The sequence below is a fragment of the Manis pentadactyla genome, chromosome 15 (genome assembly GCF_030020395.1).
Source record: "Manis pentadactyla isolate mManPen7 chromosome 15, mManPen7.hap1, whole genome shotgun sequence".
In the NCBI taxonomy this organism is placed as follows: domain Eukaryota; kingdom Metazoa; phylum Chordata; class Mammalia; order Pholidota; family Manidae; genus Manis; species Manis pentadactyla.
In genome coordinates, this window is record NC_080033.1 from 24,020,311 (window position 1) to 24,046,498 (window position 26,188).

At 41.3% G+C, this 26,188-nt stretch overlaps 1 long non-coding RNA gene across 1 annotated transcript; it reads left to right on the top strand.

The window, feature by feature from the left end:
• The first annotated feature begins 1,929 nt into the window (after positions 1-1,929).
• LOC130681098 (uncharacterized) lies at positions 1,930-23,201 on the top strand. The gene is made up of 3 exons (XR_008994158.1): positions 1,930-2,024; positions 16,860-16,933; positions 22,588-23,201. It is a non-coding gene; the product is annotated as an uncharacterized LOC130681098 (long non-coding RNA).
• The last annotated feature ends 2,987 nt before the right edge of the window (positions 23,202-26,188 follow it).

A 26,188-nucleotide genomic window follows, 5' to 3' on the forward strand; every position in this document is an offset into this window, starting at 1 on the left:
TCCACATTGTGGTGTGTATCAGCACTTCATACTTTTTTTATGTCTCAGTAATATTCCATTTGGTGTATGTATCACAATTTGTTTATCCATTATTGATGGATATTTGGGGTTGTTTTCAACTTTTGACTATTGTGAATAGTGCTTCCTCTTATGACCATGCATGTACATGAATTTACTTGAGCATTATTTTCAGTTCCTTTGAGTATATACCTAGGAGTGAAATTGTTTTTCCTTAATTTATGATAACTCTGTGTTTCACATTTTATACAGAGGGTGCATCATTTTACATTCCCACCAGCAATGTACAGGATGCACACCCTCCCCAACACTTATTCTTTTTAATTAATTTTTTTTGTTATAGCCATCCTAGTGGGTACTAAGTGGTACCTCATTATGATTTTGATTTGCATTTTCTTAATGACTAACAATGTTGCACATATTTTCATGTGTTTGTTGGCTATTCGAATACCTTCTTTGGAGAAATATCTACTCGGCTTTTTTGTCCATTTTAAAATTGGGTTGCTTGTCTTTTTGTTGTTGAGTTGTAAGTGTTCTTTATATATTCTGGATACTAGCCCTTACCAGATATATTATTTGCAAATCATACCACTGAAACTATCACTGATTATTTTTCTTAACCCCTGACTTCCTCAGAAGTCACACTTGCTCAGCCTACAGGACCTCCCTTGAGCTGTATTCTAATCCATCCAATTCTCTCCATCTTTACCCTGCATCTCATCATCCTGCCCCCACCCTTTAGTTCTCACCTGGATAATGCTAATTTGTCTCTTCACCTCTACTATTGCCCCCTTATAATCTATTCTTTGCCTTGTAGTTATAATGATTTTTTTAGACTCTACTTTTTAGAGCTATGTTAGTTTACGACAAAATTGAGAGGGAGGTACAGAGATTTCCTGTATCCTTTTTACCCCAACACATGCATACCCTCTGATCTTGACATTACTCACCAGAATGGATGAACCTATGCTGATATACCATAATCACCTAAAGTCTATATTTTCTCTTAAGGTTCACTCTTTATGTTGTGTATCCTATGGATTTGGACAAATGTATAATGAATGACATATACCCATCATTACAGGATCATACAAAGTATTGACACTGCCCTTGAAGTCCTCTGTGCCTCCCCCAGCCCTGGCAAACACTGATCTTCTTATTGTCTCTATAGTTCTGTTTTCTCCAGAATGTCATATAGTTGAAATCACACAGTATGTAGTCTTTTCAGATTGGCTTGTTTTCACTTAGTAGCATGTATTTAAGGTTCCTTCATATCATGGCTTGATAGCTCATTTCTTTTTAGTGGTGAATTATAGTCCAATGTCTGAATGTTAGCAGTTTATTTATCCATTCACCTACTGTAGAACATCCTTTTGCTTCCAAGTTTTAGCAATTATGAATAAAGCTGCTATAAACATCAGTGTGCAGGTTTCTGTGTGGACATAATTTTTCCAAACCTTTGGATGTATACCAAACAGCACAATTGCTGGATGGTATAGTAAGAGCATTTTAATTTTGGTAAGAAATCACCAAACTGTCTTCCAAGGTGGCTGCACGATTTTGTATCCCCACCAGCAATGAATGAGAGTTCCTGTAGCTCCACATCCTCACCAGCATTTGGTGGTGTTAGTATTCTGGATTTGGGCCATTCTGATAGGTGTGGAGAGGTATCTCACTGTTGTTTTAATTTACAAATCCCCGATAATGTGGAACATCTTTTCATATGCTTATTTGCCATCTGTATATCTTCTTTGGTGAAGGGTCTGTTAAGGTCTTTAGCAACCCCCTCCTTTTTTTTTTTGGCACAGTCATTTAATTAGTGGCATTCCTTTCTTCCAGACACAATGGACCAGAAATAGACCGCTATGAAAAGGGAATAAAATTTTATTTTTTCTCAGGTTATATGTTTGCCTACGAAGAAATCCTTTGCTGCTAATTTTGCTGAAATGGAGAGAAGCATAGGAGAAGAGACACCATTTCTTCACGCTGACTTTGGAATGACTCAGGTACTGCTCTAGCATACTCAGCTGGGGCATGCTTACTCTTTGCAGATTAAATCCTGAAGAACTGTCATCATCCCTTGAACATTGAATGACATTTTCTGGGTGGTGGATAGAATGAGGTAAACTGTGAGCAAATGGGGCTTTATATCCCTGAACCAGGCTGGGTAAATTCCTATGATGTCAGAACACTAGGAAGAGTTTCCAGTAGTGAAAACTTCTGGCTTCACCCACCAGAAGTACAAAAAATGTAGCCCCTTTTTAAATCAGGTTGTTTGTTTACTTATTGTTGAGTTTTAAGCATTTTTTGTATGTTTTTGGTAACAGTCTTTTGTCAGATGATTGTTTTGCAAATAATTTCTTCCAGCTTATGGCTTGTTTCCTCATTCTCTTGACAGTGTCTTTCACAGAGCAGAGGATTTTAATTTTATGGAAGCCCAGTTCATTCATTATTTTTTTCATGGATCATGGTATCTAAAAAGTCATTGTCACACCCAAGGTTTTTCTCCTAATAATGATCTTTTAAAAATATAAATATGACTATGTCCGTATCTTCTTCAAACCTTCCAAGCTTTCCTTCTGCATCTAGAATAAAGTCAGGCCTCCTTAACATGTCCCTGCCTTCCTTTCTGTCCATTGTCTCTGTGCTAGCCCTTCCTTCTATTCCTTTCCCTGCTTGGAGACTTTATGCTTTCTCCAGTGCCCCAGAGCTTTTTCTTCACATGTACCTGGTGAGCCCCACCATCCTTCTGGTCTTGGCTTACACATCACCCTCAGAGTGTTCCCACCCACTGTTTAGGTTAGGTTCCCCTACCTCATAGGTCTCTCAGAAACCGTTTCTTTCATAGTTAAAGAAAATCTTCATGTCTACCATGTGCCAGGCACTCTGTGCTCACTGGGTTTTTAATGATGTATGAGACAGATAAGTTTCCTGTCCCCATCTTGCTGGCAGTCTAGCTCAAGAGACAGTAGAAATAAGTGTGCAACCCCTTAATATATTATTCGAAGAAAATAAACAAGATAATGTCAACTCATGGAAGAAGGCGGAGCTCCCACAGTGGGGGGCGGGCCCCTGCGGAGGTGATATTTGAGCAAAGAATGGAAGTGCGAACAGCCTGCTGAATAGGGGCGGGGAGAAAGTCCTTCCAGAGAGAGGGAGGGGTAGTAAGGAGAAAGGCCCTGGGCTGTGTTCCAAAGGCAACTGAACCTGGACTATCGCCTAACAAGGGTGGTAGAGAGTGAGGCAGGAGAGGCAGGCAGGAGCCAGCCTCCAGTCTGGAGTCAGTCCTGGGATTTCTTGAGTGTCATGTCTGGTTTTTGCAGTGTACACAGCATGGGAAACTCACCCACTTTATCCATGACTGTGCACCCAGCAATCCCTAGGGAGTGCCTTCCCAGAGAGGGTGCTGTATAAATATTTATAAATGCTGAGAGAATATTACTGCCATTAATGAGGTTAACTAGGTCTCCATCCCCCTTCCTTGTTCACATTATCCATGTCCTTACTGAGCCCTTTGTTTTTGGGTCATGCCAAAGGGCAACTCCAATTCAGCACAGCGCTGGCTGAGCTCCTGCAAAGTGTGACTTGGAGCAGTCTGCATTTCATCAGACACATTGAGGTGCCTCCGCTGCTTGCAGGGGATTGCTGGCTCTACAATGAAACCTTCCCCTTTAAGTTTTCAATAAGAGTCCCTAGAATCTCTAGAAGCTCAATAACCAATTTCTGCAAAAAGCCTGAATTCTACTTCTGAGTCACAACAGCAAAGGCCCTTTTTTGTCCAGGAAGTGGACCCCTCCCCAGATTTGCTGGCTGCTGGTGGTTGGGGTTGGAGGGAACTTTATACAGGGCCTATGTCTGTGTGCCTGAGGAGAAAGCTGCATGTTTTTTTACATGCAGCAGTAAGTCTAGACAGGTCCATCTTTTCTGCATTTGATGTGGAATCTTTGTTAGGCACGAGGGACCCAGGAGGAGCTCGAATCCAAAACAGTTTCAGCAGGGGAGACCCTTGCCAGGGAAGTCTATTTTGTAATGAGATCTTTATGTCGGCAGGATCTTTATTAACCCGGGGCCAACCCAGTTCTTTCCACATGAAATTAATTTATTGGCTGTACTGCTCAGACGTCATTTGGCAACCACCACTGCTTACACATGCTGGCCTCTTTTGGAAAAGACTTATTATTTTTAAGAAGTAGTGTCTCGTGATTCTTCCATGGTATCTGACTCTATTGATTTTCCTGGCTTCCTTGAGGGCTGTGTCCACCTTGAACTCTGTGTGTGTGTGTGTGTGTATGTCTGCATGTATCTATGTGCTGGGCAATGCCACACAGGTGTAACCCAGAACTTAAGGAAGCCTGGGTATGGTGTGCAGGTGGCACTCGGGGGAAGACAAAGATGCTTGGAAAAATACACTGAAGTTGTCTATGCCGTTAAAATCATGCAGATAGAACAGCAGCTCAGCAAATAGTTAACAGTGTGTACTCAGTGCCAACTGCCTGGATTTGAACCCCAGCTCTGCCACTTAACCTGTGTGTGACCCTGTGCATATTATTTCATTTCTCTGTGCCTCGATTTTCTCACTTGCAAAATGGGGGTAATAAAAGTGTCTCATAAAGGTTTGGGCAGATAAAATGAGTCAATACATATCCAGCACTTGAAACAGTGCCTGGCATATGGTAGGCACCCCATAAATGTCAGCTCATGTGGTCATTATGACCTCTCCTTGATATTTTTCCTTCTGATGGGCTATTTGCAGTATTTTGTAAGAATGCCTCTTCTACTCGCATTCACTACTTTTTCTCTGTAGGCTAGATGTTGATATCATTTATGTTCCAAATGGCTCCCAAACGAGTCACCCCAGAGTCCTAGGGCCTGTGCCCCACAGACCGTTGCCAAGTTCTTGCTGGCAGGTGTAGTGTCTGAAATTTAATCCAACAGTGCCCCACCCCACCCGCCTCTCCCTATTTGGGAGCAGCCTTGTCTGTGTGCCTGCATCCACAGCGGCCTCCCACGGCCACGCCCCTGGGGCCTACCACTCCTGGGGCCTCTCCGCAGAAGCCTTCTGGGCGCCAGCTGGGTTTTGTCTCTGCTCCCAATCGACTTAGATGTTATCCCTGGAAGGGGAAGTGGCAGATCTAATCCTCCCAGACCCCTGGGGACATACTGGGGCTTCTCCCAGGTGCCTGGTCTCTCTGTCAAACCCAATGGGTAGAGCCTCCTTGTAACATGCACTGAACTGGAGGCAAGTCCATTTTGAGAAGTGTCTTCCCACCGGTTTATTTGTTAATATCCTTCTAATAAAGGTATTCACTTTTTAAAATTCACAGGTGGACAGGTGGTAAAAATCACTTTTTTTGATGTTTAGTTCTATGAGTTCAGATGGAAGCAAACAGTCATCTAATCAGCATCATCATGAAGATACTGAGCAGGTCTATCAATCCCCAAATTCTCAGGTACTGCCCGTTTATAATTAACCTCTCCCCCCAGTAACTACTGATGTTTCTGATCCACAGTTTTGGCCTCTCCCAGAATGTCATATCAGTGGAGTCATACAGTATGTAGTCTTTGTGTTTCACTTCTGTCACGGCATGACCATTTCAGACTTACCCGTGTTCTTGCACGTATCCTTTTCAATACTGAGTGCATTCCTTTGTATGGAATTTGTTCCTTTCAATACTGAGTGTACTCCATTGTATGAGTATTTCACGTGTTCTTTATCCATTCACTAGTGGAAGGACGTTTGTGTTGTTTCCGGCTTTTTGGAGGTTGTCAAATTAATGCACTGTCATCATTTGGATTCAGGTTTATGGGAACATAAATTTTCACTTCTTTAGGGTTATAATTTATAAGAAACTGCCAAACAGTTTCCCAAAGTGACAGTACCATTTTGAATCAACAATGTGTAAGAACTCCAGTTGTTTTGCATCCTCACCAAAACTTAGTGTTGTTACGTTAGCTAATCTGATAGATGTACAGTGGTAGCTCGTTGTGGTTTTAACTGGCATTTTCCTAATGGCTAGTGCTGAAGAACACTTTCTTTATGTGCTTATTTGCTATTTGTCTATCTTCTTTGGTTAAGTGTCTGCTAAAAGTTCCACCCAACTTTCATTGGGTTGTTTGTTTTTCTAATATTAAGAGTTTTTAATATAAGCTGGATTTGAGTCCTTTGTTGGCTATGTGATTTGCAAATATTTTTTCCTTTTCACAGCAGGCTTGCCTTTCATTCTCTATGGAGTCTTTTGAGGAGCAGAAGTTTTTAATTTTGCTGAAGTCTAATTTATCATTATTTTCTTTCATGGATTGTGCTTTTGTGTCATTCCACCAGTTTCTAAGTTTATTTTAATTCTCAGACCATGGGTAGCACTTTGGGTGTGGCTCGGGGCAGCTGCTGTGCGGGGCGCCGGCTCCGGCTCTGCCTCAGTCTCGGCTCCTTCCCTCCACCGCACCCTCGTGGCCACTTTGGTCACCAGCCAGGACTTCTTTCTGGAGGAACACTGGCCCACAGAAGTCATCTCTCGGGAGGCCTGGTGAAAGGTGTCAGCAGAGAGAACAGTCATGAAGGATGCCGTCCACAAACACTGTGCTGCTGGGGGGCCAGAGCACCCGCCTACACTCTCCCTTTCTCAAGGTGTCTTCATTCCGGAAGCTTCATTGCTTTTCATGGCCCAGTGTCAGCTGGGGCCATGACAGTCCATCTTGTTGGTTTCTCTGACTTAGAATCTCTGGAAACAAGGCTGAGCCCCTTACCCTCCAACAGTTTGGGACTTTAATGCCAGGGGTCCAGGGAGTGGCAGCCTAGATAAACCTGCAGAAGTCCCTTTCCCCTCCACCACAGTCATCTCTGCATTGCCTGGGCAAGGAGCTGGGCTCCGCGGGCCTTGCACTCTACTTCCAGGAACGGGGCTCTCCGTGTCCAGCTCACTGGGCCTCTCACTTGACCTCCCCCCTGACTGTGCTCTCTTGTGCTGCCCCCAAGGAAAGGAAGAGTATGTGGGCACGAGTCGGGTCTTTCCACTTTGTTGGAGTGGAATGGCGTCCCATCCAAAGGCCAAGCCTGGTGTCCATGTCCCAGTGCCCAGAGAACCTGGCACGCACCAGGCGGCCCTGGAGCCAGGAGGCTGGGCTGTGAAGCATGTCTCTCACACCCACATGAAGTGGTCAGCACCATGGGTTTTGCTGCTACTGAACAGTACCGTTTAAATGTCAGCTGGCTCCTCCAAGATGGGGCGCGAGTCAGAACTCTGCGCTAAAGTTGATGACTTGCCTGACGCGGCATGAGCCGAAATGTGGAATTTTGCTGCAGTCCTCCATACACGAAGAAACAGCTTTCTTTGTGTGGTCTTGCCCCATTGGGACTCACATGATTCTTCGGGAGAAGGGCTTGTTTCAGACCTAGGACCATTCTTACCTCACTTTGAGGTATTTTTTCCCCGTCCAAGGCTCCAAAACAATACGGTGACTTGTAGTGGTCGGTGACCTTCTGCTGCAGTAATTTCCTCCTTTGGGCATTGAAATTGATTTTCTTCCTTGTGGCATGTGAAGATTCAAAGTGCCCCTTGCTCCTGGTCTCAGGAGGGCTGCTGCACCAGCAGCTGAGTCAGGGACAAGGTGAGGGCTGGCCACCAGTGTGGCGGGCGGTGGGGTGGGGTGGGGTGCTCCCTGGAGCATCTGCCTGCTCCTGCACTCTGTCTGAGTGTCCTGTGTGTGGGGGCGAGGCACAGGTTCTGTGGGGTTGGAGTGGGCCGGCCTCTGCAACAGCTTCCTTGCCAAACTGGACTTTAATATGGGAGAACCAGTGCCCATCATCCAACAGTGGTTCCCTGTTGGAAATTCTGTGTTTGTGTCAGCCCGCAGAGAATTCCCTGTGGCCTCCGCAGCCTGGTCTCCCCAGTGGGTGAGTAGTGTGACTGGGAAGGGTGTTGTTTTCTGCCTCTGCGGAATCTTGTGCTGCCCCAGTCTCTGATCCCCACCAGCATCTTGTTTAGGATGCCATCTTCAGCCCCTCTGTACAAACCCTCTGGCCTGCCCCTGCCCACTGCCTCCTGCTGAGGATTGTCTCTCTTTTGCTGGCTCACCTGTCCCCACCCTTCTCTTACAGGACTTGCTCCACCACCTGTGGAAACCCCGTATGTTGGGGGACAAGGTGAAGGTAATTTAGAGGTGGCAGGCTAGTGCTGCACCTCAGCACCTATGCTTTTCCGGAAGATCCAAGCAGTATTGGCCCTAACCATCCTCCTGTTCCCATTCTTGCCCTCCCACAACTTTTCTCTCTCTGCTGTCCCAGGGATATTTCCAGAGGACACATAGGATCCCGTCACTCCCTTGCTTCAAACAGCTTCTTTTTTCTTTTGAGCATAAAGCCCAGACACCTTAAAGCCCCTTGTCAGTTGGCCCTGGGTTAGGGCGACCCCTCAGGCTGCTTCTGTGCCTTGACCATGCTCTCCAGACACAATGTCCCTTGCAATTCCCTGATTGCCCTTCCTCCCTCCTGCCTGCTCTTGTTTACTTGCCCATCTGCCCAGTTTCAGCCACAGGGGCCTGAACTTGATGGATCTGATCTCACTCACCTGCCGCTCCAAATCAGGCACTTCTCAGAGTTCAGGGGTCAACCCCACAATATTCCCTGCAGGGAAACTGGGCAGCACAATCCCCCAACTCTGGGGGTTTCTGTGCTGGTGACAGGACACAGACGATGAACAAATGATCAATAAGCAGGATGGTGCACAACTGTGAGACCTGCAGGGGAAGGAAGCATCCACATTGTAACAATGGCCAGGCAATGCCCTCTGAGTGGTGCCATTTGAGCTGGGAAGAGTCCAGCCCCTTCAAGATCTGGCAGGGGAAATAGCAGGTGCAAAGGCCCAGAGCTGGGCAAAGGCTTGATGTGTCTGAAGGAGCCCTGGAGCGCACTGCACACACAGAGAGCACTGTTTGCATCGCCTTCTGGCCTCCAAGCAACAACATGATTTTCAGTAATAATTCAGCAACAAAAAAATTCATGACCAGGAAAGCAATGTAGACAGTGAAAATATTTTCTTTTGTTGGACCTCACATATATAATCATGTCAGAAAAAATTACCATACAAAAAAGAAAAATACACAGTAGATTAATACTATTAAATTACATTAATGTGGAAAAACTTACCCCTATGTATTGGTTTGTTGCACTCATGGGTGATAACATTATCTCTCCTCATTTCGAGCCTTGACTCCTGCCATTTTTCCGACGGCTTTGCCAAGTGTGACATGTATTCATGTTCAGTATTCAACCACAGCCAGATTTGTCTGTCTGCTCCCAGTTGGTTGAAAAGCGCTTCTTTATTAACTTTCATTTCAGTGTTTTCCACATGTAGCAACGGGTATACAAATAGTTGTGAAAAGTCTTAAATATGAGGATAATTTTGGTATGGATTTATATAGATTCCATTTCAAATGTCTCCCCTAGTTGAAAATCACCAAAATATCGCCACCAGAAAATTCATCACAGATTTCTGTTTTATTCAGTAAAAACTTTCAAATTTTTCTTTTACAAAAATCAGAAAGATGGTTGAATGATGAGTGTGCGTGATATTATTGGATCCATTGCATTAGCCTCAGTGAGTGTCCAGGTCTTGGTGCAGGATGATCAAGGCTTTCAAGCATGGCTTTTTCAATTCCCTCTGGCAGTTTCACAGCAGTGTGTTTTGTCACTTCTCCTGGCATTGTCCTTTAAAATTTGATTCTTTTTCTATTTAATTGTCCATTTCCTTGTATTTGTTTGCTGCAGAGTTAATGGCCTTCTGCACAATCTCTGGGCATAGATCTTCAAGAAACAGGTGTATAGCTTGATTTTTCACTACATTGTTCAAGGCAGGTTTTGGCTGGTTGGCAAATATTTCTGGGACTGATTAACCTCACCTATAAATTCACACTAGGGTAGAAAGACTAAAATGTACCGTTGCCGTAAGATTTTATTTTCTTGATTCTTTTTTAGTTTTCAAACAAATAATCAACAATGGAAAATAATGAATTCCAATCTTAAAGACAATATTCAAATTCCTTAAATCATGCATGAAGTTAAATTGGCACTTATGAAACAAAAGGGTAATACCATGTGGGTCACACTCGGTTTTAAATTTTAAGCACATATGACCTTTCAAATAACCACTTAGGGTGACAGAATTGGAGACATAGAAGTTCTGTTTCTTCATCGTTGGCAGTCATGGGGCTACCATTGTTTATTTTGAATCCACTGTTTAAGTGCAGTGATGTGTAGTTCCCACAGGGCTGGAGACAGGATCTGCACCCAAAGTGAACAATTCTGGAACGCTACAGACTTACCCTTAACACACATGCATGTAGCCGAGTCCCTGTGCCTCAGGGATCTTTACATAACTGGGAGTTATTTGAATTAATTCCATGTAGAAATCAGTGTGTATTAAAATGTTAAAGTGATAAATATGTGTTAATTTGAAGCTTGCATATATGTTACTGAAACACTGAGTTTTGGTTCTTTGAAATTGTAGTTGAATTTGAATTACTCTGAATTGAATTGAATTACAAAGTAACTACCATTACTTTGAAATGGTAGTTGTTTAGAACCTAGACCAAGAAACAATATTTTTCGGTGGAGTATTTTATTACTGACATTGTTCAGAATTGCTGGTGCAGGTGATAAAAATGCTCACAGACAATGCACTCCCTTTCTGTCTGCTTCTGGGGCAGTTGGCTCCCCACGGGTGGGGGATGGCCAGCGCCCCTGCAGAGCAGTGAGTGTGTGGGGAGTGGGAAATGAGGTTGCAGGGGCTACCAAAGCCAAGTGCAGAGGGGTCTTGCAGGCCATGGAAATGAGGTGTGGCTTTTATCTCCAGTACCACGTGCTCTCATAGTGCCAGATAGCCATCCCTACCATAGTACACGAACAAGTAACCAGGAAATTGCAAAATGGGAGGATGTCTTGTCTGTCAGACCATAATCTCCCTAAGGACATGCAATGTATTTCATGTATCTTTGTAAACCCAGTATTTTTCTCAGTGCTTATGAGAAACAGAATGTACAGACAATAGCCAGGCCACATATAAAAACTGAACTCTGACTCACAATGTATGGCATCCAGGCCAGATCCACACCAATCAGTCCAGGAAGCTGAACAATGATATTTGGTCCCACATGGTCAAGACTTGATTAATAACTGACAGTTGTATTTCATTTTTGCCCTTGTTTCCAATTTAGGACCAATTGGAAGAAGCCAAATATGCACCCCTAACCAATCACCTAGGATGGCTTACATGGAGTCAGCCCACCTGCAGCTCCCCATGCCAACAGGGCACACTGGAAGCCTTCTCTTTCCACTCGAGAGCTTTCCCACTTCTCTGCCTGCCTCTGAGTCTTCGACTCCCTCACTATAGCAAACTCTGTATAAAGAGCCTTTGCTTGATCTCCTTTAGGTGGTCTTTGTTTATTTCTATATGTCACTGGAACAACAAATAAGTGAATGAATGAATTACAGCCCTGTCATCCAGAAATGAACCAAAGTAATCAAAGTAATGGGAGAGAGAACAGCGGCAAAAATGACTGACAGTCGAGACACCACAGCTGCAGGTCAGTGGACAGGCACATCCTCTTGTCTCTGCATCTGGTCATCAGCCATTGTCTCTGGATGCCTGCTCCTCATACACATGGGATCCTACCATTCAAAGTCAGTCCTAACTTGCCTTTCTCACTTACTGTATGGTGAGCATCTTTCCACTTCATAGTCCATTCTTCTAGGATGTATTTTAAATGCTGCACAGTATTCCACGAGGTCAGTGGTATGATTACTTCTAATTTTAAGCGCAAAATTCCTGAGTCAAAGCTTGCACTAAATTTTGAAGTTTTTCTAACATGTTTCCAAATTGCTCTCCTAAAACTAGTAGAAATTTGTTCTCACAGTCAAAGTGTATGTGGAGACACAGTTTCTACTTTGTCAGCACTGTATTTTATAGTCCTTTCCTATCTTTGTCCATTTGAAAACCAAAAAGTGTTATTTTGTATTTATTTATATTTCTTTGGCAACTAATGGGCTAAACTTCTTTTTTTTCATATAGTTACTGATCATTTTATTTTATTTTTAGATAAGCATCTTTTCCATGTCTGTCTTTTTCTGTGCCAATTCTATACTGTCTTAATGCCATAGTACTGTAATTTATTTAGCATCTGACAGGATAAATCACTTATAATTCCCAATTTTTTCAAAAATTTTATGAGCGTCTTACTTTTATGAGGACTTTGATTGAAATTACATTTAATAATCAATTGAAAAAGTGCAATCTTTATAATATTATCAGAAAACAGTATAGTTCTCCATTTACCCAGAATTTTGTTTTACTAATAGGCATCCTTTATATTTATTTAGCTTATTCTTGTGTGTGCAGATTTTTAGTTGTTATCATGGATATTATTTTGTATTATTAATTATGGTTAGTTTTACTGGTCATATGGCTAAATGGAAACAAGCATTTAAAAAAATATATATTTACTCTGTTAACTGGCCACCAGATTGAACTTAGTCATTCTAATTTTTATTTTCAGTTACTTCATTTGGGTTTTCAAAGCAAACAGACATATTGAGAAATACCAACAAATTTGCCTATACTTTCCCAATAGTCATAAATTTTTTCTTTGTGTTTGCCTTGTTGAATTGTCCAGGACCATTGCTACTGGTGCTAATGAACACCCTATCGATCACTTGAATGCGAATGACACTAGTTTTCCACTGTGATGTGAGATACTGTTTGTGGTTCTAGGTAGATACTTTGTATTGTTTTAAGATTGGATGCTTCTAACCCAAATTTATTGAGTTCTCTTTCACCAGGAAGATATTGAATTCATACCATTCATACCATGCCTCTTCAGCTTCCATCAAGAGAAATCGTTTTAGTATGTGCTGATGGTTTTCTAGCTCCATCATTCATTCTCTATTATCAAGTAGCATTCTACTTTCAGGAAGTTTTGCTCTCTATCTTCTAAATTAAAGCAAAAAATTATTCATTTATTTAAATTAGTATGTATACCAGCATGGACTCATGGACTATTATAATCCATGAATGGGTTATAATCCATTACTATTATTACATAAAAATATATTTTGCTGTTCAAAATGTCCCAGATTTGGCATCTGGGAGTCCCTTCAATCTAGTTCTTGTCTTCATGACTCTTTGAGTCCTTCCTTCCTTTCCGGCACAGAAAGGTGTTTCAGGTTCATCTTGCTCTTCCTCTGCCCCAGCTCTAGATTCAGTTTTTTCTCCAAGGAACTTGACCTCACACCAACAAAAAATACCAAGCAAACTGTAAACAAATATTGATCCCTAGCTGGTGCTTCTAGTTGGTTCCTTTTTGCAGTGGTAATGAGCTAGAAGTTTGAGCCTGCTTTCTGTGAATTCTAGGCTTGAGCAAATGAATACACATATTGAACATTAATGGGGTTTGTGTTTCTCACTGTTGAGGAGATACAGAAAGGAGGAGATTAGAAATGTATCCTCTTGTACTGGATTGGGATGGAAGGTAGCAGATGAGTTCATGGTTTTTATTATCTATCTATGTGTATCTTTACCTATCTATCTCTCATTATCTCTCTCTCTCTTTCTACCTATCATTATCTCTCTCTCTCTCATTCTCTTTCTATCTATCTATCACCTATTTATCTACATCTATCTACCTACCAATCTAGCATCTATAGATAAAGAAGTAACACTGATGTCTAGGTGACATGTGTGTCTGTGTGTATGCACACACACACATTTCCCAGCTCTGTCTGCTAAGATGACCTAGAAGCAATGACACAACAGTAGCCATGGGCACATCTAATGCTAAGATCTTGATTTTTAATTAGTAATCTCATTTAATTTTAAAAAAGTTTATCCTTCTTTTGTGCATGTTGTAGGGAAATTTTGTAAATCCTATGTAGCATTTTACAAACTACATTCTATATACTAGCACTGTCCAAAATAACTTTTGCAATGACAGAAATGTTGTATATATTTGTACTATTTAATGTGATACCCACTTGACACATGAGACATGGCTAGTGAGACTGAAGAGATGAGTTTCCATTTTATTTAATTTTAAATAGTTAAAATTTTAATTTAAGTAGCTGCCTGTGGTTAGTAGCTACCATATTTGAATTTTGGGTATAAGGTTTAAAAGATACACACACACACACACACACACACACACACATATATATATGTATTCAAATTTATTAATAATATTGTTCAAATATTATTATACTGGATCTTTGGGTATATGATTTTATATGTTATATATACATATACATATATATATATATATATATATATATATATATATATAAATAGGATTGGCCAAATCCTCTCTATTTTTTTTATCTATGTAGCTGGCAAAGATGGAAAAAAAATGTTCATGTTGGCCATTTTCCTTCAATTGCTATCTTGTTAAATATTAATATTATCATCCCTGATTTATTTTTGTTTGTATTTGCATGGTAAGTCTGCCTGTCACCTTATTTGGCATGTAGAAAGAACTCAATATTTATTTGTTGAAATGAATAAATGCATGAGTGAATTTTGTAAACTTTCTGGAAAGTTTTATTATAGGTGTATTCCTTTATAATAGCACAAATCTGGATTTTATTTTCAACCCAAACAATGTCTTTTGAAAGGGAAACTTAACTCATTTACATTTTATGCTTAGCTCCTTACAGGGCTCTTTGTATGTGAAATTAAAACACGTCTGAGGTAGTTCTTCCTGCTTAAGGATCTCAGAGGTCATTCACCTTGCGGACATCCATATTACTGCAGCCTAAGGAAGATGTTTTCTTTTTAATTATTGCTTTTCCAGTCTTCATATCCTTCTTTCTGAATGACTTTTATATCCAGTGTAAGTGCTTATTTCTTTCTCATTTTTTGTTTATTTACCTGTTTTGAGTTCTGGTAATATCTCTTGAACTGGTCTCTTAATTCTCCACTTAAAAATTTGTCAAATTTCCTACCCCAAAAGCAATTTTTTTTCAGACTTTTTCATTCTTAATACTGCCTCCTATAGTTTCATGGTTGAAATGCTCCCTTGGAAGAACACCTAAAGCCTCTTTACATTTTTCTCCTGTTTCTTGCATTAACTCTACCATATAATGTGACATTGGCTCTGATAGCCCAGATGTGTGTCTGTATCTTGAATGGCTAAATATTTTTGTATATCACACGATTTCTCTCTATTTTCTCTTATAAACAGGGGAGGTCAGGGGATTATCTGGTAGCGATTCTAAGAGAGCGCGTAGGGGTTCCTATTTAAATCTTTCAGGCTCGAAGGGAGGAGGGAAAAGTTTAGATTCACCGTGCTTTTCCTTTGCCAAATTAGCTTCAGTGAGCCACAGCTGGAGTCGGCTCTCTCTACCCCAGGCAGGGGGTTTTGCCTCTCTGCTGAAGAGTCTCTGTTTCCTGCACAGTGGCAGCCCTCAATAAATGGGAATAGTACCCTTCTTCTCTATTTACCATGATGGAAAAAGTTGCAAGGTGTTTAATGGTCTCAACTGTCCAGAATGTGTGTGTGCTTGTAGTGTTTGATGATATGTAAGTGAGAAGCTACGTTTCCAGACTGTAGTAGAGAATTCCCTGGCATAGAGGATAGCTCTACACAGAATTAGATGCCACCGTCTCCCCTACTTGGCCACCGATTTGTCATGCTCAGACGACCTCCCCTGTGCTGATCAGGTTCAAACTGACTCAAACCAAAGGTGTTCCCTATTGTTCCCTTCACTCCTGTTTGTGTCTGAAATTCAAATTTGGGGAAGCACAGGATTGCAGGGTACCAAGGTAAAAGCATGAAGTTTGGTTTGTTTTGGAACATAGAAAGCTCACCTACCCAAAGTGAATTCTCAAAGGCTATAACCTGTTTTGATCTTTGGTGGTGAGAAGTGGCAGGGATGAAATTACACCTCCCTTCCCTCCCGAAAAGGTGAGGGCATCCTGGGAACTGGAGGCCTTTTGCCTTGACAAGAGGTACACAGGAGGTGTAGAGAGATGCTGGGTGTGCATGAGGGAGACAATGACTACAGGCCAGACTCAGAGGGAGAGACAGTCCAGGGTCTCTGTTCCTCTTGTCTCAGTGTCCGGCTGAACAGATTTGCTTTCTGAGTCCATGGTTGGCCTTGGCAACCATGCCCAGATGCACATCTGCATTCTTAGGAGAACAGAGGGGTTCAGGGGGTAGTTTCTAACTGCTGCTAATTAATAGTGAGATCGGTCAAGTTTCTGAGCTCCAGTCTCCTCTTGATACGTGGGATAAACATTTCAACTTCATTGGATTGTTAGGATGATTCAATATAAAACATCATCAAGCTTCTTGTTATACAACGAAGTACACATGTTGGGATCTCAATTCGTAAATGCCACCTGGTTCATATGTACACATGGGCAGCAGAACAGCATAGGAGTTAGGATCACAAGTTCTGGGGTCAAACTGCCTGGTGTGAAAATCCTGGTTTTCTCCTCACTGGCTGTGTGTCCTGAGCAACTTACTTAGCCTCTCTGCATCTTAGGTTTCTTGCTTGTAAAATATGGATGAAATAGTCCCCACTTCATAGTCCTGGTAAGAGCATTACACGAGATGTGTATGTGACATACCTACCACACTGCCCGACACATAGTAACAAGTCAATGAAAGGTAGAAATTGGTAGTTTCAAAAAAACCAAGCACTTCCACCTCTTGGTATCTACCCCAGAGAAGAAATAACAAAAGTGCACAAGGATATTGACTGCCGGAATTGCTTGTAATACAATATGAAAAACTGGAAACAACCTAAATGTACATCAACAGGATGATGGGTAAACAGACAATGTATCCTCTTACAGAGCACGGAGCAGGAGCCTGAAAGATGGAGGCAGCTCGACGTGTACTGATGTGGAAACAGCTCCAACCCCCGTTGGTGAGTGATACAGGAATAGCGGAGGAACTCTTTTAGTATAATGGTAGTCTGTAAAAAACCTCCACAATAAAAATCTCGGTGCCAGGCTGGCTTCATGGGTGTGTGACCCAGTGCTGGGTATTGAGTGCTCTGCTGAAGCATTCTTAATTGTTCTGAAATGTTTGAAAGTCTTTGAAATTCTTAGTAATTTAATCTTTGAGCTGTGTTTTGTAAGTGAAGTCTGATGGGACGATGGGGCACGAACGTGAGCAGAGGACATACGCTGGGGTCAGGGTCGAGACTCAGCTGTGGTGATGGCAGCATCTGTGGCAGAAACAGCAGCCGCAGGAGGGGCTCTACCTGGGAAGAGTGCTGGGGCTTGCGTAGGAGCCCGGGGCCAGCCCCCATGGTGTCTGCACAAACCTCAACGCTTCAGCCTGAGTTCCAGAACAAGAGCTGCCAATGACCAGGCACTAAACCTTGTTAGTAAAATACTACAGAATAAAAGCATCCACATGGATACTGTGGACACTGCAAGAAAGTATATTACAGAGTTATTCGAATCTTCAAAGACTTTAGAATCTCTGTTTTTATAAAGTGCTACCACATTGCAAAGCAAACATCCACGAGCTTCAATTTAAAGATTGTTCCAGTCGAAGGAAAAGAGCACTGTTTTCATCTGAAGCGTCAGAAAAACCTATTATTAATGAGGGGGACCATTTTAAAATCAGTTCTTCCTAATATTGATTAATCGGAAGATTTTCTGACTCTTTTCTACAGATTTCTGAAAATTCATTTATGAGGTCATCAAAATTTGTTCTTTTAGTAACTTCGTCTTCATTTGATGCAACTAGAAGTGACATCAATCAACCTTGGCATTTGAAGATACAGCAATAGAATTCATGAACAGGCATTTTGAATTATATATAAGTGATGAAGCCACTTTGTTTCTTGTGTGACCTCCACAAGTTATAGGGAATATCAGAGAGAGCATTCAAATGCTGTTGTATAAATTTACATTGAAAATTAAATTCAGATTTATACAGAACTGATTCTTATGAAGAGTTAAATCTTTTTAGAAAATTCTTCCATGGGAATCATCAGCTCTAGATGTACTAAAATTTGTATTTTGTAATTATTTATCAGAAATTTATCCCAATGCTATCACAGCCTATAAAATGCTCTTCAGAACCTGAGTAATAGTTGCATCAGCAGAGATCATTCTCAAATTAAAAATGATCAAATATTATTTGCAATCTTGCATTTGCCGAGGTTGATTGATGTCACTTTCAGTTGTATCAAATGAAGATGAAGTTGTTAAAAGAACAAATTTTGATGACCTAATGAATGAATTTTCCAAAATTTGTAGGAAATAGCCAGAAAATCTTCTGATCAAAATATCAAATTAATAAAATATTATTTATTGGATTAGGTAAAAGATGACACCAGAATATTTTTTTGCAATTTGTAAGTTATGTTGTTACTCATGTAATCATGTTAGCCCTATTATATCACATAAATAACTTAATTTTTAAGGAAAAAGAATTGTATTTTAATATCTCAGTGTACCGTATCAGATGGTAAATGATACCTATATGTCACAAGTGATGATAGGTTTGATAGCTTGGTTAAGGTGCAGTCTACCAGGTTCTCTACTGTGAAGTTACTACTTTTCCCTTTGTAATTGTCATGTGGAGAGACTTTGAGGCTATGCAGATATCCTGTTTCTCATCACACTTTTGCCCACTAATGTTAGCATTCATTGCCAATTATTGTCTGCCACAACTATTACAGTGGATCAAAATCCCAAAGGCATTCATCACAGAAATAAAAGTAACAAAACTCCAATTGGCATAGAACCACAAAAGACTCTGAATAACTAAAGCAGTCCTGAGAAAAAAGAACAAAGCTGGAGATATCAGATTTTCTGATTTCAAACTATACTATAAAGCCATAGTAACAAACACAGTATGGTCCTGGCACAAAAAGTAGACACATGGGCCAGTGGAATAAAACAGAGAGCCCAGAATTAAATCCTAGCATATATGATCAACTAATGTTGGACGAAGGAGCCAACAACACACGATGGGTGAAGGACAGTCTCTTAAAAAAATGTGCTGGGGAGTCTGGAGAAACTGGCAAAACAATGAATTGGATTTCCATCACTTCACACTTCTCACAAAAATTAATTTGAAGTGGATCAAAGACTTATACATAAGAACTGATACCATAAAACTCCTAGAAGTAAATGTAGGTAAGAAGCTTATTGATATTCATTTTTGTACATATTGATTTTTGGGCATGATGCCAAAAGCACAAACACAAAGGCAAAAATAAACAAATGATACTATATCAAACTTGAAAGCTTCTGCACAGCTAGAAACAACAGTAAGAACAACAAATGAAAAGACAAGCTATAGAATAGGAGAACATTTCTGTGACCCATATATCAGATAAGGGGTTAATATCCAAAATACATAAAGAACTCATACAACTTAATGACAAAAAGAAAAGCTGATGAAAAAGTGGGCAGAAGAACTAAATAGACATTTTTCTAAGGAGGGCATAAAAATGGTCAACAGGCACATGGAAAGTTGCTTTATATCTCTGATCATAAGGGAAATGTCAATCAAAGCCACAATGAGATATCACCTCACACTTGTTAGAATGGTAGCATCAAGAAGACAAGAGCCAACAGGTGCTGATCAAGATGCAGTAAAAGGGAGCCTTAATACATTGCTGGTGGGAATGTGAATTGGCCCCACCACTATGGGAAACAATATGGAGGTTCCTCAAAAAATTAAAAATAAAAACTAGTATATGATCCAGCAATTCTATTTCTGGGTATATACCCGAAGGAAATGAAAACAGGATTTCAATGAGATAAATGCACCTTCATGTTTTTTGCAACATTATTCACATTAGACAAAATATGGAAACAATCCAAATGCCCCTCAACAGACTCATGGATAAAGAAGATGTGGTATATATAACAGTGGTATATATATATATATATATATATAAAGTGGAATATTATCCAGCCATGAGAAAGAAGATATTCTGCCATTTGTAACAACATGGATATATTTTGATCACTTAATTCTAAGTGAGATAAGTTGGACAGAGAAAGACAAGAACATATGATACCACTTATATGTGGAATCTAAAAAAAATCAAACCTGCAAAAACAGTGAAAGGGAATTTGGGATGGGATAGAGGAAGAAGATTGATGACAGTGTTTAAGGGTACAAACTTACAAGTGGTAATAAGCCATAGAGTATACACAGTATACCAATGCACAGTATAATGAATGTAGACAATAATATTGTACTATAATTATGCAATGTGATGAATATCTCTACAATGGAAGTCAAACCACAATATGTAAATGTATCTTAGTAATACACTGTAAACCTTCAATTTAAACAGTGTTACATGTCAAATGTATTCAAGAAAAAATAACAAAAAAGTAAAAGTACCTGTATAAAGGATGTTTATGAAATTGGTACTAGCAGGATACACTGAGTAGAGAGCTTTTTCAGGGAATGGAAGTAAAATGCTTTAAAAGAAGAGTATGTGAACATTTAATAACAAAGTTCATAAATGCAGTACCTGCTTAGTAAGAATTAAAGTGTGTTTTAGTGGAAAAAATTATTGCCATGGTGTTTGCCTAATGATGACTTTCTATTTCCATTATTCCTTCTGTACTTGTTAATTGAAATTCTGTAGCAAGGAAAAGCTCTCCCTTGTCCCCTACTTATTTATTTATTCAATTATTTATGGTTATCAGCATGGACTTGTGGATATGGATTTTATTCTAAGAGTTACAGTATACTACTATTTTATTTTCTTGCTTAAATCGCCCCAGATTTTGGCATTGGGAACTCCTTCAAGCTGACTCTGGGGCCTTTCAATGTGCCCTCATTACTTGAACCCTTTGTAACTTTTCAGCACCATAAGATTTTTCCTTCCTCAGCCATGAGAGCTCTTCTTTTGCATTTTCAGTGTGAATGCAGGGCTACTCTTTAAAACTGTGGAACTGGAGGTTTATATAAGCACGTGTCTCATGATGTGCCTGCATCATGCACAGTATGTTCTTTGGGTGGCTGTGACGATCTGGGAAGTGTTTCATGACCACCAGAATCTCAGGGTGTGTGCGTGTGGACACACACTATTTATCATTATGGAAACGGGTGCTCTTATTAACCCCACCACCATGATTGGTGAACCACTTTCTGGAGCATCTCCTCTCTAACCTCTGTGGAACGGAAGCAATTTCCAGGGGACTGGCGGGGGTCAGGAGGCCTGGCTTGGAGCTGGGACTGGGCATTACTTCTCCTTTCATTGACTCCACCTTGAACGCCAAATGTGTCCAATTTGAATCTTTTTATTCAATCACTCTGACTCTTGGCCCAGCCAGCCTACCTCTTAACCATGAATGATGTGGTGCAAGCACCATTTTCTGGAGAAATAAACCTGTTTTTCAAGGAAAGAAATCTAGTTCTTTAAGCAGAGACTGATTGAGGAGAAAATATGTATATTCCCAGATGTTTTTAAATGAAAAGAAAAACATACAACAAACCCCTGAAATTATCTTGGGTAGTGGTGGAGGTAGATGGAATTTTGAGAATGAAGTATGTATAATATTTTAAAGGCACTGACTATAAATTTAAAGTCTCATTGTTTAGAGTAATGTAATGCCTCCTAATTTTATGGTGTCTTTTAGATGGATGATGTTAGTTTAAGGCAAAATTCAGCTAAATATAAAGGTATAGTCTATTCAGGCAATACTTAAAATTTTACCAATTAAGTTTGTGTGTATCTTTAAAATTCTGTTATTGAAAGAGCTAAACTTTGCTGCCCAATAGGAATTCCAAACTCTTCTAGAATCCTGGCAGTTAGGAGAAGCACACTTGAGAAGCTTGATATCAGAGGAAAGCCAAGGATACAATTATGTTTTTAATACTCAGAGCCATGCATGAGATGGAGAAGGAGCAGAGGGAAAGCGAAGAGGACCTGTCTCCCTATGTCTGCTCACAAAATGGGGTGAATTAATGTTTGCTGAGTAGCATTGGGTTTAAGGAGGACTGTGGCATGAATTCTCAGCAGCAGGAGTATCTACTTCCTGTAACATTCACTAATTACCTTTATTTGGGGAAAACCTTCTTACCACTTTCACATTTGCTATTTTTTGAGATTTCCCCCAAATTTTGGCCATTTTTATTTAATCACTCAACAAATGTGCAGTGCTTCCTTACCATAGGATTGGAGAGGTCGATGTGGTGGAGAGCAGAAGGAGGTCCCATGATCTGGGGGCCTGACTCCACCTTTTAGGAGAGATTTGTGTGTACCCAAAAGACGAAGGACCAGCAGGGCCGATCCTTGGCATGTCAGAGGACACCCCTGTGCTGTATCTGCACCCCCAATTGTAGCTCTGCCTGGAAGTCAAAGAGACGGGGGCTGAGGAATCAGATGCTTTTGTTCTAAAATCTGTCTTTTACCTGTTTAAATTATAATACTGAATAATTATGTATGTGTAAAAACTGTCAAAAGTATACTTAAATCATGCCTCTTCTGTGTGCTAAAATTACTTTTCATTATGACCTACTTGTTCATCATTTGAACCAAATATCTCAGCCTGGAAATGTAAATGTGTTTTTGTTTTTGCTCTGCAGGTTAGGTCAGCGACGTCTGCAACAAATATGATCACAAGGGTGAAGGTGACATGATTTACTTAAATCAGGCAATTTCTTCATTAAAGCATTGAAGCCTCAACTCATAAAGACACTCTTTAGCAGATGAACTATAATGTCGCCCAGCATTTGTCATATTAGGTGATTTGAAAAGAAAGAACAATTATAAAAATGAATGTAATTCTCTGTTGAAGAAAAAAAATTCAGTTTTTGCAGCAGGGGGTGGTTAATTTTCCACAGATAAAAACAGGTTTCACAGTCATTCCGCAGCTATAAGATTCCACAATTAAAACATAAGAAGAAAGGGCTGCACCGCCAAAGCAGACAGTTGTAGGAATTAGTTGTTTGGGGCTGGGGAAGCAGGTTTCCCCTCCAGCATCAAAGGTTATTTTGTCCCCAGAGGAACAGTTCTGTTGCCATAAACTGTGCTGGTGTGCCCCCAACCCCCCACCTTAGCCCAGCGTCTGAGCTGCTTTCAATTAGCAGGGATTATTAAACTGGAAACATTTTAAACTGCTGCTGAAGCTGCTTTCCTGCCTTATGAGCTGAGCTAGAGGCGTCACAATAAAAGCTGATTGATTAGCAAAGAATGTACTTACAGCAACTGATGCCCAGTGTCATTTTCTATGCGTTTCACAACCTTCCCTTTCCCTGCCCCCTGAATTTTGCGTTTTCATTTGGAGATTAACCTTAGTTTCTCTCTCTGCACTCTGCCACAGCCTGGAGGCTCTCAACTTCCATCTCAACTGCCCTGGACATCCTCTATGTTCAAGCCCCATCTCCCACCTGGGCCCTGGAGAGGGTGACCCCCAAAAGGTGGGGGTTGGGGGAGGGGCAGGCTCAGATACTAGAGGGAAGGCTGTTAGTTCCCTGCGTTATTAGCCTTTTTCCTTGGTGCTTAATTATCAGAACATTAGAATTATAGCAACCATAACACATCTCAGAAGAATACAGGCCACAGAATATTGACTGGGTGGAGGCAGGTTCTCTTGGAGGGTTTCAAACGCTGGAGGTATTTACAATGAAGCACTACCTAGTCCTCAGTGATCTTCTATCTTTTATTGATCTTTCTTAAATTTCCTTGTGTGGATCTTTTGCTTCTCCAACTGAAGTAATTAATTTATTTGATAACACATACTATTTGGTTAGCAGGGTGCTCTGCTGACCTAACCTGCATATGCGTATATATGTGTGTGTGTGTATATATACATATACATATTTAAATATAACATTTACCGTATAAATGTATTTATACACACACATATATATATAGCATTAATATATTTATATTTATCATTTAATTCTAGCCACAATACTCTGAGTTAGGTGTAGTTAATACCCTGCTATGGATGAGTAAACTGAGGCTTGTAAGTGGTTGAGGCTGACTTCAAAATAAGGCAGACCAGTTAGCCACTATGTTGCTTCTTGGTCCAAATCTGTGCCTGCTCTGAGCTTCAGATTCTTTATCTGTCACAAGAGGTCTTTGGAACAGACCACCTCTATTCTTTCCTAGGTTGTTCAGTTTTTTTGATCTGTTGGTTTATCCAACACATGCTGGTTGGGGTTTCCTTTGTGCCTGGCTCGTTCTGGATGCTGGGGGTGGTGGGGGACTAGCTTCTTCCTTTCCTGGGGATGGGGCTCAAGTCCCTAGTTCTGACTGTTTCTGACAAGCTTGCAAGGTAAGGGCCAACTCTCCTTTGATTTTTCCACCAGGCTCACAGACTCCATTCAGGAGCAAATTTGGCTACTGTATGTCTGCTAAGAAAGTGTGGGCCCTGAGTCAGGGCTTGTTTATTGCTAGGAGGAAATGTGTGACCAACAGGGGCTGGCTGAGTGTCATCTGCCAGGCTGGAATGAATGCATGTGCTCAGACTTTTCGGCTGAGCATAATTGCTTGAGTTGCAAGGGCTCAGCAAATGAGCCGCACAGCCCACCTGTGACCTGGAAGTAGAAGGGGCTGGGTCTTTGGTTCCATGTGGGGCGGGCTTTGCCCCCCACTGGCCTCTTGTCCGGCTGGCTGGAGTTAAGGCCTGGGCAGAGGGCGCAGATCCCTGGGAGGCGGGGCTGGGGTGAGAGGCCAACCACAGTTATTTCTGGATTATGACTCAAAGCACACAGCAAGAAGCATTTATTACCTCCAAAGTAGTGCTGGCTCTGTAGTGCTGAGTGGAGAGGTGAGGTATTGCAGCTGTTATCTTTTGAACTAACTGCTATTGCGTGTCCCATGACCAGCTGTGGCAGGGTTTTTGTTCCCATGAATGAATGGGCAATAAATCTGTCGGAGTTGACACTAGCAGCAGTACTAGAGGGTGTAAAGAGAAAATGTGCAGAAGAATCTTGTGGTCTTTGCTTGCCTGGAAAATGAGTTCAATAAAATGGAGGTGATCAGTGCTTATTTATAGGGCAAACGGATACATCCAGCATTGGCCGTCAAGCCCTAACTTAGTGTTTTCTCATTTACACTCACTCTGGGAAGCACATCCCCGCCCTGGAGCCAGCTCATGGAGCCACATGCCAACGCAGCAGTGGCAGAAGAAAAGGAGGCGTCTGCAGATAAGGAGCATTCCCCTCTCTATGTCTAAGGCTCAGGAGCGTCAGTGGTGACTGGCTGGAGGGGCTCTGTTTTGAGGTTTGCCATGAACAGAAAAACCCAATCCATGAACAGCTCTTTATTTACATTTCAGTTTTGAGGGTGAATGACAGGAAATGGGATAAAATTAATTGCCATTTTTCAGGCCTCTGAAACAATAAATTCCAGCAACCATAAATTTGGAGCTGGGTTAAGTACTGAAAACAATTTATTGCTAATTTTTCCCTTAATTGCATTCCTAAGAAGAAGGTTTGGTGCTTAGGGGGGGAATTATTATATAAAATTATTCGTTAGAAAGCACAATGAACCATAAATTAGAAGCTTACCTGAAACGGGGTCAGGGTTCCTCACAACTCACCCCCACCTCCAGGCCTTCTCCAGGGAGGACCTCAGCAAACAGAGGGGTCAGGGATAACTGGGCCCACTCTCCCCTTGTCCCTCCACATGGCACTGCGTGGAGATTAAGTGATGATTCAATAGATGCCTCACCTCCTGAAAGTGATGGTGGGAGTCACATGTGGAAAGAGAGCAGAGGGGACATAATGGAATGATCAACCACTTGGCCTCCCTGCCTCACTTAATTTGTTTTGCCTTAGTGTCAGGCTAACTGCAGTGGAGGCCGCTGGACAGCCTGACCCTGTTGGTGGAAAAAATTGAAAGATGATAGTAGCGTGTCAGAAACTGCTGGGATGAGGCAAAAAGCTGTTCCCATCTCACCTGGGATGCTCATAGCTGCATCCCAGGCTGAGCCCCCTCTGGCTGGAGGGGTTTGTAGGGATGAGTCTCTGAGAGCTGATATTGGCCTGGGTAATGTGGAATTGCATTGTTACCGTAAGATATTGGAAGTGACCTGCTGCCTCCTAGCTCTTTGGTGGGAAGGCTTCGCTCCATGGGGAGGATGGAAGCCTGTCCTCCTGTACCTGCTGTCTGTGTGCCTCTAGGGCTGGGGGAGGCCATCGAGTGGAACTCACCTCCCTACCTCCTCCCCTGGCC